Source organism: Mesoplodon bidens, assembly GCF_964165515.1.
Source record: "Mesoplodon bidens genome assembly, chromosome: 18".
NCBI lineage: Eukaryota > Metazoa > Chordata > Mammalia > Artiodactyla > Ziphiidae > Mesoplodon > Mesoplodon bidens.
Genome location: NC_138175.1, coordinates 55,652,913 through 55,663,859, shown reverse-complemented (window position 1 = coordinate 55,663,859; position 10,947 = coordinate 55,652,913).

Sequence of the window (10,947 nt, the reverse complement as noted above, 5' to 3'; positions counted from 1 at the left end):
TGAGCCACAACTACTGAGCCCACGTGCCACAACTACTGAGCCCACACGCCTAGAGCCCCTGCTCTTCAACGAGAAGCCACCGCAATGAGAAGCCACACACCACAATGAAGAATAGCCCCTGCTCACCGCAACTAGAGAAAGCCTGCACGCAGCAACAAAGACCCAATGCAGCCAAAAATAAAATAAATAAATAATTTTTTAAAAAGAAGAATATTTCCCACCATCCAGTTCTACAAGAATCAAGACATTAGCCACCACAGTCACTGACCTACAGCCATCCTGACAGGAATTCCAGGCAGAGATCAGGATGAGGCACTCTCTGCTCTGGGAAAACTGGCAGAACCGGCCTTCAGAATGTTAGATATTTTCAGGAGAAATTTTTTTATGAACCTTAATTCTTTCATCTTCCCATACTTAGAAAAGCACTGAAACCATTAACAACCATTAAGATGTCTGTTCCCTTTGACCAGCAGAAACCTTCTACCCAGATGTGTGCTTGATTACATGTAGCCCCTTCCCCAAATCCACATATATACTGGCCTCCGCCCTGACTCAGAACAGTTTTCAGAGCTCCCTGGGGGACTGCCTCCTGGGTTATAATCCTCAATTTGACTGGTATGAAATTTTCCATTTCTTTCTTACATTGACTACTGATTCATTTTTCTTTGACACCACAATATAAATATCTTCCTTTTCCCTCTTAAGCTGGACATATTATTTGTTTAAAATGGATGCTGTAATTTTATCTCCACGTGGGTTTAAAACCAAACAAACAAAAACAAAACAAAAACCCAAAAAAACCTGTTCTCTGATTATGGTGAAACTATTATCCCTCTTGAAATTAGGCACAGACCGGGCAGGTGCAGGCAGCCTTGGGCTGCCTGGGGGATGCGGGGCTTAGGGGGCCCTTCAGCCAACAGCCACTGACAGGGGTGGTGCACCCCTTTTATTTGCTTTCTTCCTCCCTGGCCTGGGCAGGCTGGGCCACAAGAGTAAGTCAGGCCTCAAAGCCCACCCCCCACATCGCTCCCCCCTCCCCCCCTCCTCCTTCCCCTCCTCTCCGCTCCGGTCCCCTCCCTCCCTTCCTCCATTCCTCCTCTCCTGTCCCCTCTCCCCTCCCTCCCCTTCCCTCCTCTCCTCCCCTTTTCCCTCCTCTCTCTCTTTCCTCTCCCCTCGCCTCCCCTCCCAGGGCACAAGCTCCCTTCACTGTGGCTACCGGCTCTCCCCTCCTCTCCCTACCCCTCCCCTCTCTCCGGCCAAGCTTCTGCAAAGTGCTTTCCCAACAGGGACTAGTTGCTCCTATGCTGACCCATTTGTTTTCTAGCCAGCAATTCACAGGGGATTTCAAAGCACCTTATCCCTTGGTTAATGGGCCCGACTGCCCCCAACTCCTGGAAGGAGTGCTAAGGAACACTGCCTGGTTCAGAGTCAGGTTTCCAGAGGAAGGGAGAGTCCTAGTTCAGTTCCTTGGTGTCTTAGTTCATTCAGTTCACCACTCACAGACCTCTGTCCTCCTGCCTTTGGGTTCCTCCCCTGGTTTCAAGGAACACTGCCTGGTTCAGAGTCAGGTTTCCAGAGGAAGGGAGAGTCCTAGTTCAGTTCCTTGGTGTCTTAGTTCATTCAGTTCACCACTCACAGACCTCTGTCCTCCTGCCTTTGGGTTCCTCCCCTGGTTTCAAGGAGGCGGCCAAAGAGATCTCCTCTCTGGGTTTCCTGAAGACCTATCTAAGGGCCTTGTCTGGGTCACGAACATACACTCAGTCCCGCGTGGATTCTTTCCACTTTGCTCTTAGAGCAAGTGAAAGGCATCAGCAAATATTCATTATCCACTTCAGCTGTCTTCCTTGTGGATTTTTGCTCAGAAATTTGGAAAAACAATAAAAGAAGAGATCACACCCTCCCACCACCACCCCCCCCGAAAAAAGAAATTAGACAATGACCATTTCAGAAAAACATTAGCATTATGTTGTGGGTTTCAGAGCAAATGATCTGGGACTTGACAGTCTGCAGTTTCAGACGTATCTTCTGATATTTCTCTGTTAAGAACAAATGTTTTAACGTCAACCCCAGGCTCACACCAAATCTAATATTTAAACTTATTCATTGCACTTGTTTCCATGACTTCTGGATATCATTTGGAATACTTGTATTTGAGTCTATTTCAATAATTATTATATTGCTCCTCACAGAGTTTCATGTAATCCTCCTTCACTGTTAACCAATTATATCGTATGTAATCAGTAATAGTTTAATCTCTATTTTAGTGTTTTGTCTCATACATGTTTCAAAGCCCAGAGATTAGCCCATCATATTATAGTACAAAGATTCTGTTGGTTGCTCTCATTTTATGCTTGTTCTTGGGATAAGGACAAATGTTACCGTCACCACATCAAACCATTATTGCCCCTATAAACCCAACACTTGGTCTGGGATAATCTTTCTTATAGGATTTTATGGTAGTTGGTGCATTATCATCTTATTTGCATTTTAAAGATTTATTCATAGGTAACATTGGCCTATAAAATAAACTTACAGACATAATTATAAACTTGCCACATCACAATGATTAATGAAGATAAAACCATTTAAGTATGGCAAAGGACATAAGTAAAAACAAAAATACAGATGTTGAGGACATGAGGAGTGAAACTGACTACCTTTCTTCACGTAGGATCCTGGGGAAGAGGCTTGTCTGCAGCCAGAAAACACAGATGCAGTTTCTGATGCTGACACCTAGGGGGATGCGAGTTGGGATGGTTCTTATCATCTGTACTTAGGGTCACCTCGTCTGGAAAATGACAACAACCGTACTTATCTCAGAGTTGAAGATTCAGTGTCGTTACATACAAAACAATATCACTTATGCAACCACTTGTTAATGGAAAATGGGAGTGTTTCTGAATGAAGAAGAGTGAATTTCAATTGCCGTGTCACCAGTAACGTAAAACGCACATATTCCTGCAGCGCTGTCTTACTCTGAATATGAATCTCAGTGTCTGGGAGGTGGCAGAATGGCCTCCAGGGATTCGGCAATAGGGGTTATCTCCTTATCACAGACTTGTAGTTGGAATCTCAGGGAATTTCTATTTTCTTTATCAGAATGTCATCATTCACCTCAGGGGATACAGGTTAAAATCCCTAGATTTGATTTGATTCTCAGTCACCTGATTTTTGCCAATACCTCGGTCCTCCTTTCTAAAGGACTTCCCCACACAATGGCAGCCTTTGGGTTGAAACATTTCCTCAGTGGCTCTGGATGCAAACTTGTTTTGTATGTTCACATAGTGGCCACGGCTGTGTCCTTCAGCACCATCTGTCTCTTAAGTATCTTACAGGCCATCATGATCAGCCCCAGAAACTCCACATGGACAAATCTTAAAGTAAAGGCTCCCAAGTACACTGGCTTCTTTATTTACCTGTGACGGACTTTGCACTTGCTTGTAAATATAGTTGTTTTCACATGTGTCTGGTAAATGGGGCAACACAAACATCGCAAAGCAAAAAGATTTGGGATACTGCTCTAGTACTCTTCTTGACAAAATAACATCCACACTATTGGCAGCTTTTTAAAGCCCTCCTAGTACTTTGTCTTTTGGACTCATGATCTTGGCCAGTGGATACATGGTTTTCATTCTGTACAGACACGACCAGCAAGTCTGACACATTCATAGGACCAACTATTCAACCAGATCCTTTCCTGAGACCGGAGCTTCCCAAAGAACCCTTGCCTTGGTGAGCGTCTTTCTTTCTTTCTACATCCTCTGCCCCATTTTTGCAACTTATATGCTGATTCTCAATAATCCCAGGTAGTGGCTGGTTAACATCTCTGCACTAATGCATTCACACTGCCCCACTGTCAGCCCCTTTCTTCTCATGAGTCCAGACACCGATGTACCCAGGCTCTGCTCTACCTGCTGCAGAAGGAATACCCAAGTCCCTAATCTGGTCAGAAAACTCTAAATTTTCTATTTGTATTCACAATAAAAGTCCTTTATTCATTCAGCTTTTCCTGTATTCAGCACTCAAATGAGCAGTCACATCCCAGACAGTGGTGACCAACAGGCTGTCTTCCGAATTTAAAATATATTGGTTGGGGACTTCCCTGGTGGCACGGTGGTTAAGGATCCGCCTGCCAATTCAGGGGACAAGGGTTTGAGCCCTGGTCCGGGAAGATGCCACATGCCATGGAGCAACTAAGCCCATGCGCCACAACTACTGAGCCTGCGCTCTAGAGCCTGCGAGCCACAACTACTGAGCCCACGTGCCACAACTACTGAAGCCCATACGCCTAGAGCCTGTGCTCCGCAACAAGAGAAGCCACCATAATGAGAAGCCTGTGCACCACAACAAAGAGTGGCCCCCGCTCCCCACAACTACAGAAAAGCCCGTGTGCAGCAACGAAGACCCAATGCAGCCAAAAATAAATAAATAAATTTATTTTAAAAAAATTTTGTCGGTACAACCACTATGGAGAACAATATAGAGGTTCCTTAAAAAACTAAAAATAGAACTACCATATGATCCAGCAATCCCACTCCTGGGCATATATCTGGAGAAAACCATCATTTGAAAAGATACATGCATCCCAATGTTCATTGCAGCACTATTTACAATAGCCATGGAAACAACCTAAATGTCCATTGACAGAGGAATGGATAAAGATGTGGTACATAGATAAACAATGGAATATTACTCAGGCATAAAAAAGAATGAAGTAATGACGTTTGCAGCAACATGGATGGCCCTAGAGATGATCATACTGAGTGAAGTAAGCCAGAGAAAGACAAATATCATATGATAGCACCTGTATGTGGAATCTAAAAAAAAATGATACAAGTGAACTTATTTACAAAACAGAAACAGACTCACAGACTTCAAAAACAAACTTATGGTTACCAAAGGGGAAATGTGTGCGGGGGTGGGGGTGGGGATAAATTAGGAGGTTGGGATTAACGTACACACACTACTACGGTACATAAAATAATCAACAAGGACCTACTGTACAGCACAGGGAACTCTACTCAATATTCTGTAATAACCTATATGGGAAAAGAATCTGAAAAAGAATGGATACATGTATAACTGAATCACTTTGCTATATACCTGAAACTAACACAACATTGTAAATCAACTATACTCCAATATAAAATAAAAATTAAATTTAAAAAAAGCAAAAATAAAAAGGTCTAACTAACACACACAAAAAATAAAATATATTGGGGAAGACACTGAACCAGCTATTTACTAAGCAAAATGCAATGTAATCTCATTTTCATGAGCTGTTTCAATATAATACTTGAGTCTAGGAATTTGTAAAAAGCGTGGCCTGTATTATTTGGAGCTAATAGAAAGTTTCTCTGAGTATGTATATTTCAGTCTAATAAATCAAAATGTCCCTAGAGCTCAAGAGGCAGTGAAATGTGAGAAGAGTTTATGGAAAGAAAGAGCCTTTGGTTTTGATTATTCGCATACCTAGGATGGATCTGGAAGAGGGAATAAGGTGTCAGACACTGCATAACACTGAAGGTCCAGTATGTGTTTTTACCTCAAAGCCTAAGAGGAGACCTTGCTATTTGAGTTGTTTTTGGATGGGGAGAGATTGCCATATGTTTTTTCTGTATTTTCTGGCAAAAATCAGCTGAATGATGAAGGTAAGGCAACAAAGTAAACACAGATGTCTTGGGATTTTTAAAATAATATTTTTAGTTGTGATGAAATACACATAAAATCTAACATTTTAACTATTTTTTTTTTTTTGCTGTACGCGGGCCTCTCACTGCTGTGGCCTCTCCCGTTGCGGAGCACAGGCTCCGGACACACAGGCTCCGCGGCCATGGCTCGCGGGCCCAGCCGCTGCGCGGCATGTGGGATCTTCCTGGATAGGGGCACGAACCCGTGTCCCCTGTATCGGCAGGCGGACCCTCAACCACTGCACCACCAGGGAAGCCCCATTTTAACTATTTTTAAGTGTACAGTTCAGCGGCATTAAGTACCTTGATATTGTTGTGCAACTATGACCACCACCCATCTCCACGATTCTTATCTACTAAACTGTAACTCTACGCAATAAACAGTAACTCCCTATTGCCCTCTCCCTCCGCCCCTGGCAACCACCATTCTACTTTCTGTCTCTAGATTTGACTGGTCTAGGTACCTGATATAAGTGGAATCAGACAGTATTTGTCCTTTTGCGATTGGCTTATTTCACTGAGCATAATGTCCTCAAGGTTCATCCATGTCGTAGCATGCGACAGATTATCCTTTTTAAGGCTGAATAATATTTTATCGTTGACCACATCATGTTTCTCTTTGTGTATCAGTGGACATTTGGTTGTGTCCCCCTTTTGGCTACTGTAAATAATGTTGGCTATTGTAAATCATGTTGCTCCAAACATGCCTGTACAAATTCCTCTTTGTATCTTCTCTTAGTTCTTTGGGGTATATACCCAGAAGTAGAATTTTTGGATCATATGTTAATTCTAGGTTTAACTTTTTTTTTTAATAGAATGAATTTAAATTTATTTATTTATTTTTGGCTGTGTTGGGTCTTCATTTCTGTGCGAGGGCTTTCTCCAGTTGCGGCAAGTGGGGGCCGCTCTTCATCGCGGTGCACGGGCCTCTCACTGTCGCGGCCTCTCTTGTTGCGGAGCACAGGCTCCAGACGCGCAGGCTCAGTAGTTGTGGCTCGCGGGCCCAGCTGCTCCACGGCATGTGGGATCTTCACACACCAGGGCTCGAACCCGTGTCCCCTGCATTGGCAGGCAGATTCTCAACCACTGTGCCACCAGGGAAGCCCCTAGGTTTAACTTTTTGAGGAACCCTTTGTTTTCCAAATTAGCTGCACCATTTCACAATCCAACCAACAGTGGATAAGGTTTACAGTTTCACTACCTCCCTGCCAACATCTGTTATTTTCTGTTGTTTTTTAAATAATAGTAGCCATCCTAACGGATGTGAGGTGGTATCTCATGGTAGAATGTTTTTAAGATGGGAAATCGACAACTAAAAATATCAACCGGGTACTGGGATATTTAGAGCCTGAAATATTTTGTATTAACTGATATCTCAATTAGTTTGAGGGAAGACAGGAGTCAGTTCGGATTCCCATGTCCTCTACTGAGGAAATATACCCATGGTGGAATCTTCACATTTCTAGAATAGCAGACGAGGAGGGTGTGGGTGAATAACCTTTTTGTTTATGTGGATCTTTCTTTAGGAAAAGATCCAAGGGAACAAAACAGGAGAATCAAAAAGTGGGGGAGGGGCTTCCCTGGTGGCGCAGTGGTTGGGAGTCCGCTTGCCGATGCAGGGGACACAGGTTCGTGCCCCAGTCCGGGAGGGTCCCATGTGCCGCGGAGCGGCTGGGCCTGTGAGCCATGGCCGCTGAGGCTGCGCGTCCGGAGCCTGTGCTCCGCAACAGGAGAGGCCACAACAGTGAGAGGCCCGCGTAGGGGAGTATAACTGACTCACTTTGTTATAAAGTAGCAACTAACACACCATTGTAAAGCAATTATACTCCAATGAAGATGTTAAAAAATAATAACAATAAAAAAATGAAAAAATAAATAAATAAAAAATAATTTTAAAAAAGTGGGGGAAATGGACAATTCCTCAATCACATAGAAAGATTAGAATATACCCTTATTTGTGACTGCTAGATTTGAGGATCCAAAAAATTGAAAGGAGTTTCAACAAATGGACAATATATTCAAACTTGTGTCAAAAAATATATATATAAAGAACATTTTTCAGCAGTTGTTAGACCACAAAGTTTCAAACACTAAAAAAAATTTTTAATAAGACAGATAATATTTTATCATCATCAAATAATACCACTTGGAAAACTGTACATTCAGAAATTTTAAAATATTGAAAACCTTAAAGAGTCACTATTTGTTTAGATAATTAGAATTTATGTATATGAAAAGATAAGAAAATTCTTGTGTCAACCCTGTGATATTTATTTAATGAAAATAATTATTTAGAGGAAATAAGATAGCTGCAAATTCACATATTAGAAGTTCACTGGACAATCCATGTCCTATGGGCCCAATTCAAGAATTTTTAAAGAAAGGTATAGTGTAAACCCAACAAAAGGCAAAAATGAAAATTATATTAAATATAACAAAATGTTCTTTTGAAATATTGGCTTTAAAATGTGCAAAAGGCTTCCCTGGTGGCCCAGTGGCTAAGAATCCGCCTGCCAATGCAGGGGACATGGGTTTGAGCCCTGGTCCGGGAAGATCCCACATGACACGGAGCAACTAAGCCCATGCACCACAACTACTGAGCCTGCACGCCACAACTACTGAGCCCACGTGCCACAACTACCAAAGCCTGAACACCTAGAGCCCGTGCTCCGCAACAAGAGAAGCCACCACAATGAGAAGCCCGCGCACCGCAAGGAAGAGAAACCCCGCTCATCGCAACTAGAGAAAGCCCATGTGCAGCTACAAAGACCCAACGCAGCCAAAAGTAAATAAATAAAATAAACTTATTAAAATAAAATAAAATAAAATGTGCAAAGACACACTTGAACAATACTAATAATAGTAGATGACTATTGATAGATTTTCAAAACCTGTAGAGATTACTAAGAACAACTTTATATTAATTAATTTGAAAATTGAGAATGATTTCTACAAATATAGATCACTAAAACTGAATTAAGGAGAATTAGAAATAAGAGAAACATAAATAACTTCAAAACTTTGAAATACTCAACAAGACTGATTGTTTTACAGGAAAATTTCCCACATTTGCACGGTATTGGCAGTTCTCTTCATTTACAAACTTTTTTCACTACAGAAGATATGAAAATGTGTAATACTGCTATTCTATCCCTCATGTTAAGACATCAAAAAAAAAGCAGTTTGACTTCTGAAGTTTGATGCAAAATGGATCATTAAAATACACAGTGTGACTGAGCAGATGTTATTCTAGTAATATATGATGTTTTAATATATGTGGTATTACACAGCCTGCTGTGGTGTGAACAATGAGAACACTGACCCCTATTATGCCAATAGCTTCAGAGAAGCACTTGAAACATTTCAACACTCAGTTACATTTATAGAAATCTACAACACAACATTGTAAATCAACCATACTTCAATAAAATTTAAAATAAAGTAAAATAAAATAAACATACACCCAGCATATAGGATCAGGAGGAAAATTAATCTGATCTATAGTGCCCATCAACAATGAATATAGAACTTTATATTGATGGTCAAATGTTGAGAGAGTGTTATGGACTTATATACACCACCAAATGTAAAATAGCTAGCTAGTGGGAAGCAGCCGCATAGCACAGGGAGACCAGCTCGGTGCTTTGTGACCACCCAGAGGGATGGGATAGGGAGGGTGGGAGGGAGATGCAAGAGGGAGGGCATATGGGGATATATTTGTATGTATAGTTGATTCACTTTCTTATACAGCAGAAACTAACACACCATTGTAAAGCAATTATACTCCAAAAAAGATGTTAAAAAAATGTTAACAAGCATTTCTGTTTAGGTCAGGAATAAATCTAGAATTGATCTCTGAATATCGCTTCTACTCAAGAGTATAGTAGAATTTGTAGCCATTTACAGCCAGTAGGTCAGAAGCATGGGAGGCCTCGGACTTGTGATTGGCATCTGAAGTGGGGGTAGTGTTGTGCAACTGAGTCCTTAATTCTTTGGAGTCTGTACTTACTCCAAGTAGCTGGTATCAAAATTCAATTGTAGGACACACAGTTGGTGTCCGAAGAGCTGGAGAACTGCTTGGTGTGGGGAAAACCCCCATATGTTTGTTGTCAGAAGCGTTGTACCCTTTGATCATTGAGAGGCCCAAGTACCGCCAAAAAAAAAAAAAAAAGTGATCAGTGATCATTAAAAAAGATCTTACTGGACTTCCCTGGAGGTCCAGTGGTTAAGACTCCGCACTTCCATTGCAGGGGGCACGGGTTCAATCCCTGGTCAGGGAACTAAGATCCTGCATGCTGCACGGCACAGCAAAAAAAAAAAAAAAAAAATCAAATCAAAATGAATTAAATACTTAAGTGTCAGACCTGAAACTGTAAGACACCTAGAAGAAAACAGGAGAAAAGCTTCTTGACAACGGCCTGTGGAATAATTTTTTTTATTCGACATCAAAGCTAACTAGACAAATGTGACCACATCAAACTAAAAAGTTTCTGCGTAGCCAAATAATCAATCAAGAGTGAAAAGGCAGGGACTTCCCTGGTGGCGCAGTGGTTAAGAATACACCTGCCAATGCAGAAGACACGGTTTCGAACCCTGGTCTGGGAAGATCCCACATATTGCGGAGCAACTAAGCCCGTGTGCCACAACTACTGAGCCTGTGTGCCACAACTACTGAAGCCCACACACCTAGAGCCCGTGCTCTGCAACAAGAGAAGCCACCACAATGAGAAGCCCGCGCACCGCAACAAAGAGTAGCCCCCGCTCGCCGCAGCTAGAGAAAGCCTGTATGCAGCAATAAAGACCCAATGCAGCCAAATAAATAAAATAATTTATATATAAAAAAAAAGAGTGAAAAGGCAGGGAATTCCCTAGTGGTCCAGTGGCTAAGACTCCACATTCCTAATGCAGGGGGCCCAGGTTCGATACCTGGTCAGGGAACTAGATCCTGCATGCCACAACTAAAGATCCTTCATGCCACAACTAAGACAGGTACAGCCAAATAAATAAATAAATAAATATTTAAAAAAATAATAATAAAATTAAAAAAAAGAGTGAAAAGGCAATCTACAGAATGGGAGAAAATATTTGCAAACCATATATTTGATAGGGGGTTAATATCCAAAATATGTAAGGAACTCATCTCAATAGCAAACCTCCCCCAAATAATGCAATTAAAAAATGGGCAAAGGACCTAAACAGACATTTCTCAAAAGAAGACATACAAATGGTCAGCAGGTATATGAAAAGATACCCAACA